Source organism: Malus domestica, chromosome 06, assembly GCF_042453785.1.
Source record: "Malus domestica chromosome 06, GDT2T_hap1".
Taxonomy (NCBI): Eukaryota; Viridiplantae; Streptophyta; class Magnoliopsida; order Rosales; family Rosaceae; genus Malus; species Malus domestica.
This window is the reverse complement of record NC_091666.1, coordinates 28,549,041-28,555,276: the sequence shown is the minus strand read 5'-3', so window position 1 is coordinate 28,555,276 and position 6,236 is coordinate 28,549,041. Positions and strand designations below refer to the sequence as shown.

Here is a 6,236-nt window from a genome sequence, read left to right as displayed (position 1 = left end):
TGGCCCGGAGCGCGGTCTGACTCAGGCAGAGCCGCGATCATTCAACCTGCTGGCCGTGCATGGGGCACGAGGCGGTCATTCAAAATTCCCGATAAATCCATTAAATATTCTTGGCCGGTTTATAACGGGCTAATTTAAAAGTTGGCTAAATTTGTAAAATAATATATTGTAAAATATTTATATAGGTCTCATTCTCATATAATGTACTATCCATCATGCACGCACTCACGCTCGTGCAGAAGACATTTTTTGAATTATGACGTCCTACGCGACTTACACGTTTTAAATGTATTTATATGCGTAAATTGACAAAAGGAAAGTCAAATATATTTGAAGTAAATGAATAATCTTAGATCATGCTAGAAGAAACCCCTCATAAACCAATTAAAGCAGCTGAATCCACATAATAAAATTGGTATCTATTGAATTTACATTAAGAATAAAGAAAATAATATTTAATAAACAACTAATTGAATAACATTATTACTAACTCATTGTGAGGCTAAACCCACCCCCTCACCTTAGTGTAGATAATATCGTTTGTTAAAAAAAACAATAATTTGACAACTAATTTAATCACATTATTATCCGCGTGGGGAAGACCTTTTTTATAACCGGCATCGCACGACTCTTAAAATGTTTTGAACGTGTTTAAAAATAGAGAAAATAATATTTAATGAACAACTGATTGAATCACATTATTGCTAGCTTATTGTGAGGTACTAATTATTAAAAAAATTAATTATTAAAAAACATTGTTAAAATGACAAAAATACCCCTACCACATATAATGCATTATTTGGATTGTTTTTGAAGTTTTTTGTTTGAGGGGAATTTCTGTCCTTTTTTTTTTTGGTGAAGCTTGTGACACCCAAAAACACTATTTATTAGGCCATTGGCTTTATATATTAGATAAAATAAATAAATGAATAGTTTTTTTGATACATTAACACACCCCGACCCGGAATATGAATTTGGACTCCAAATCGAGCTGCGCTGGCCTACACCTGGAAGGTGACGTAACCATAAAGTGTGATGATGTGAAAACATGTGAATAAATTTAAACCTAAGAGTGCCTAAATACCCGAGTGCGCTAGTGAGCGGGAAGGAACCCACTTCACACGTGACATTAGAGTATAAGTAAGTACAGTAGAGTGGATTAAGAATCGTACCCTCGAAAGAATCTCCAATACTAAGAATCGCCACGAATCTTCGATGATAAGAAATCTCAGCTAATAAAACCTGGAGGGTGAAAACAAAACAAGGGTGAGTGGCCCTAGAGATAAAATTTTAATAGAAACCATATAAAACATTATAACCCCTCGCTACAACACCTGTATAGTTTCCAGAAAAATCATAAATATACCACAACACCGCATCTCATCAGCAATATCAATAATCATGTGATTAATAACTCATACTAGCATGCAAGTCTGAGTCACCTATGGTGACATGTATGATTGTACCCATATCTCATCAATTGATGTTAACTCATAAGTCGGAGTTGTTGAGAATATCGCGTTTAAGAATGGGAAAAATAGAATAAACTCCGGAAATTGAAAACAAATAACCAATATAAATAACACCAAGAATTTACGTGGTTCGGCTATATGTGCCTACGTCTACGGGACAGCAACAACAATCTTTCACTATATCAATAATGAGTACAACCAATAATCTTGCCAAATCTCTAGAACTAGGATTTGACGAAAAACCTGAAAGAACAAGAACAAGAACAAAAAATACACTATCTCTTTTCTTTTCTCTCGCACACACTTTACAATATTCTCTCACTATAATCCCTAGAGTGGTATCCAATTATTGTTTTGCTCCCTCCTCAAAACTAGTACAATAGCCCTTTTATATAGACATAATAAAGGTCTTCTTCAATAAGAATTATTAATCCTAATTGGAATCTAGTTATGAATCCTACTCCAATTGAGAAACTAACTTCAATTGGGAAAACAATTTAATCCTTTAAGACTATTAATTCCCAATAGACTTAGGACAACTTATCATGGGCTGGAAAAAACCCAACAATCTCCCCCTCCAGACCATGAGGAAGGTATACTAAAATAGGATTGCTCCTCTTGACCAAACTCTCATTGATCGAACTTTTCATGACTAGACTCCCCCTGATCGAATTACCCATAACCAAGCTCCCCTTGATCGAACTACTCATTAACCAAGACCCTTTTGATTAGATTTCTCTTGACCAGGCTCCCCCTGATCAAAATTACCATTGTCATTGGCAAAGGCAATTATAGACTTCTTTACCAGAAAATATCGCTTATGTTCATCTTGGTCCAATCAGCATCAGACACACTGCTGGCTTGCTCATAACACCTTTAGTAAAGCATATCCTCCTCTTGATTTCCTTGTAACCCAATTAAAGCGGGTTGCACCCTCCATTCTAAACGGATATCAACCAAACTAGGCTCTGATACCACTTGTTGAGAATATCGCGTTTAAGAATGGGAAAAACAAGAACAAACTCCGAAAATCGAAAACAAATAACCAAGATAAATAACACCAATAATTTATGTGGTTTGGCAATATGTGTCTACGTCCAAGGGACAGTAACAACAATCTTTCACTATATCAATAATGAGTACAACCAATAATCTTACCAAATCTCTAGAACTAGGATTTGACGAAAAACATGAAATAACAAGAACAAGAAATACACTATCTCTTTTCTTTTCTCTCGCACACACTTTACAATATTCTCCCACTCTAATCCCTAGAGTGGTATACAATTATTGTTTTGCTCCCTCCTCAAAATTAGTACAATAGCCCCTTTATATAGACATAATAAAGGTCTTCTTCAATAAGGATTATTAATCCTAATTGGAATCTAGTTATGAATCCTACTCCAATTGAGAAACTAACTCAATTGGGAAAACAATTTAATCCTCTAAGACTATTAATTCCTAATAGACTTAGGACAACTTATCATGAGTTAGAAAAAAAACCCAACAGGAGTCACCTATAGTGACCTGTACGACTTACCCATATTTTATCACATATGCTAGCTCGTCACATATTTCATCACATATGCTAGCTCATCACATATTTCATCACATATGCTAGCTCATTACATATTTCATCACATATGCTAGCTCATAAATCGAAGTCACCTATAGTGACCTGTACGACTTATCCATAGCTCTGCACACAAGTTGGAACCACCTAAAGCGGTTTGTACGACATGACTGAGTGTAAATAAATACCCTCAAGTGCTACGATCACATGAAGACTGTGTGAATAATCGCGGGTCACCTACGAGTCAGAACCACCTATAGTGGTCTGCACGATAGAACTGTGCACCTACCTTGGATCTAAGGTGAGCGTAAGGTGTGGGAGGTGAACATTACGTGAAAGACTGTGCCCTGGCCACGGGCAGGAGCACTAACACCTGGGTGCAAGTTTATGAGCTCTCAATGTATCTCAACATAACATGTACGACTCATGGGCAACTCGTACGACAGTGTCAGAGTTGCTTAAAACATGCATGTAGTCATGCCATAACTCCATCATTTCAACTAATACCATAAACTTACCTGAACTTACCTGGGTGTCCTGCATTCACCTTTGCACTTCAAGCGTTGACAATAATTATGTGCAGGTGTTATATACATGGATATGCCATAATGCAAATCTAAAACTCAACCATATCATAATATTTTTCCAATATATACATATATATATATATATATATATATATATATATAATGTGGTGTAAATTGCACAATCTATAATGCCCCCTACTCCCGAATTATTTATTTTCGGGAAATAATTATCGGGGATAAATCCAACTAAACACTAGTTTAATTAACTATCATTACTTATGTTTCCTTATTTCAATTTCTTGATTCCTTCCACATTGATTTATGACCAACATCCAATTACTAAAAATATAAGGTTAAATCTCATATTTTCACCAATTTCGTTCACATTGCTCAATTCCCAAACAAGATTTCTGTTTCAAATATTGTATGGCTGCATCTAACGTCTCGTTAGACTGCCTACGTACCCTAAACAGGGATCAAGCCATTCGTAGTTCACATTAGTACTTCAAAGCATTCACAATAATTATACGCAATAAGCAATTTTATAAACGTTGTGGAATTGTTAATCATATATATATATATATAATGTACGATAAAAAGAAAAAGGCCCACTTAACTGAGGTCCGCGCCACGACTCTCTAGCACGCATATCGAGACATCACGAACCATCGTCGCCTATGACCAATTATCAAATCACATCTTAGAGTTCGTAACGATAAAATACACAATTTACATAAAACACATCCCTACGTAATTCAATTCGGAAGATCTGCATCATGGATTTCCAATCCGTTGCTTCCAAAGATCCACATTATACTTCTAGAACAACATCCTACAGTCCCATTACGATCCAACGGTCGGATCTCCGCAAATTGTCAAAACCAAACGGCGGTTAACCTTTTATTTTATGAACTTACAAATCCAATTTCGGAAAGGTCCATATATTGGATTCCCAATCCGTAAGTTCCTGTGGTCCTCAAATATTACGTATTATAAACTACTAAAGTTTGGTGACGATCCAACGGTCGGATCGTCAATTCATACAATGACCTATTAACGTAACGTAGAGAATTTAGATTCCAACAATCAACCTACGTCATACAACTACCAAAAATGAACTGAAGACATCTAATTAGCCTAAGAATAACATCGACGCTTTATTGGAATCTTTATTCAATCAACCGCTTGAAAAATAAATAAAAAAGCGCAAAAGAATGAAAAAGAGTGTGAAAATCGTTTCCTAAGACAGTTTAGCCAAATTGACTAACCATAATTAGCAAAACCATTGGCCAAACAATTCCACTCCTTACATTTATGCAAAAAAATGCAATCTTAAGCGAGCACTATATCATAAGCAATTTGCCCTAAACAACTTTGAGAAACAAGGGGACTTTCACAGAACGAGTTGATAGGAGATGAACAACATACATAGAGTCTGTTTCTAACAAAAAGTGAGGGTATTGCCTCTCTTTTAACCCACACAATCCTAATTCCTTGCCAAATAAATTTTCTTAGACTCTAATAGTTTGATTATCTATGTTAAAGTTTCAGTCACTGTCGTGCTCCTGTAATTAATTGAAAATAGTTGCTTCCAAGTGATGAAGAATAACATATAGATATAGATGCTATACTTTAACCATAATCCTAGCTATTTTGTCACAAACTGCTTTTATTTTCTTTCTTTTTTTGTATCGTAATGTCACAAGTCGTTCTTACGGATGCTATGTCGTTCAATACGCCCTCCGATAAATGGCGTAGTTATTTAGAAAGAAAAATTAAATTAATAGAGAGAGAAAAATAAACAGAAGCAGCAATTTTAATTTTATGGTCATCCAATCTAATAATCTCTACATACATTCCATGGTAACTCTGAAATCTTCCTCAATCTTCTTCCAATTTGAAGCCCCACATGTACTGTGCCCAATGTCGACCGGATTCACCAAATGATTCGAAAGGTGGAATAGGATTGTTTGTCAACCACGCGCCGAACTTGTCAATGAAGTCGGCATACGACATCCCCGCGCGGTTTCGTCTTGTGAAGAACAGATAGTGTGCCCGACCGTAACCTGCAAGAAAAGAAACGAAACAAAAAAACTCATTCAGTCATTTAAACAGACAGTTGGTGAGCAACGAACAAACAACTAGAAATCATGGTTACATAATTTGCAAGTCGAAGTCTATGGTCAGTAACTTACGGACACCGACAAGGACGATGAAAATAATGAAAAGTATTGGGACGCAGATCAAACAAGCGATTCCCACCCTAATCAGGAGCACAGTATACAAGGCCAGCACACAAAGGGGCACCAATACGATTGCCTTGGTCAATTTGATTGCCAAATTCAAAACGTTCCGGAAACTTCTGGGTTCCCAGAGCAAAGCTTCCATAGCGACTCTCGCAGATTTCTGAAGCTCTTGGCGTTTGGTTATAAACCAGTCCTCGAAGTTATCTATCATCCTTAACACGTTATCTATCATCGACATCGTTGCCGTCGGATTCTTCAGATTCCACTTTCTGGAAGGAACAAAAACAGGCGACGAGAAAAGACGGAAAGAGCCAACGTTAGGGTTTGAAACTTGAACGTCGATGATGTATGTATGCATGTAAATGGCGTGTCTCGTTGTATATATAGGATGTCGAAGCCAAGTACTCATAGTCCTGGT

General features: G+C 36.4%; 1 long non-coding RNA gene across 1 annotated transcript; it reads right to left on the bottom strand.

Annotated features, from left to right (window-relative positions):
* Nucleotides 1-5,370: 5,370 nt before the first annotated feature.
* LOC103454544 (uncharacterized) lies at nt 5,371-6,236 on the bottom strand. The gene is made up of 2 exons (XR_011582125.1): nt 5,768-6,236; nt 5,371-5,638 (listed from the first exon to the last, which is right to left on the bottom strand). It is a non-coding gene; the product is annotated as an uncharacterized lncRNA (long non-coding RNA).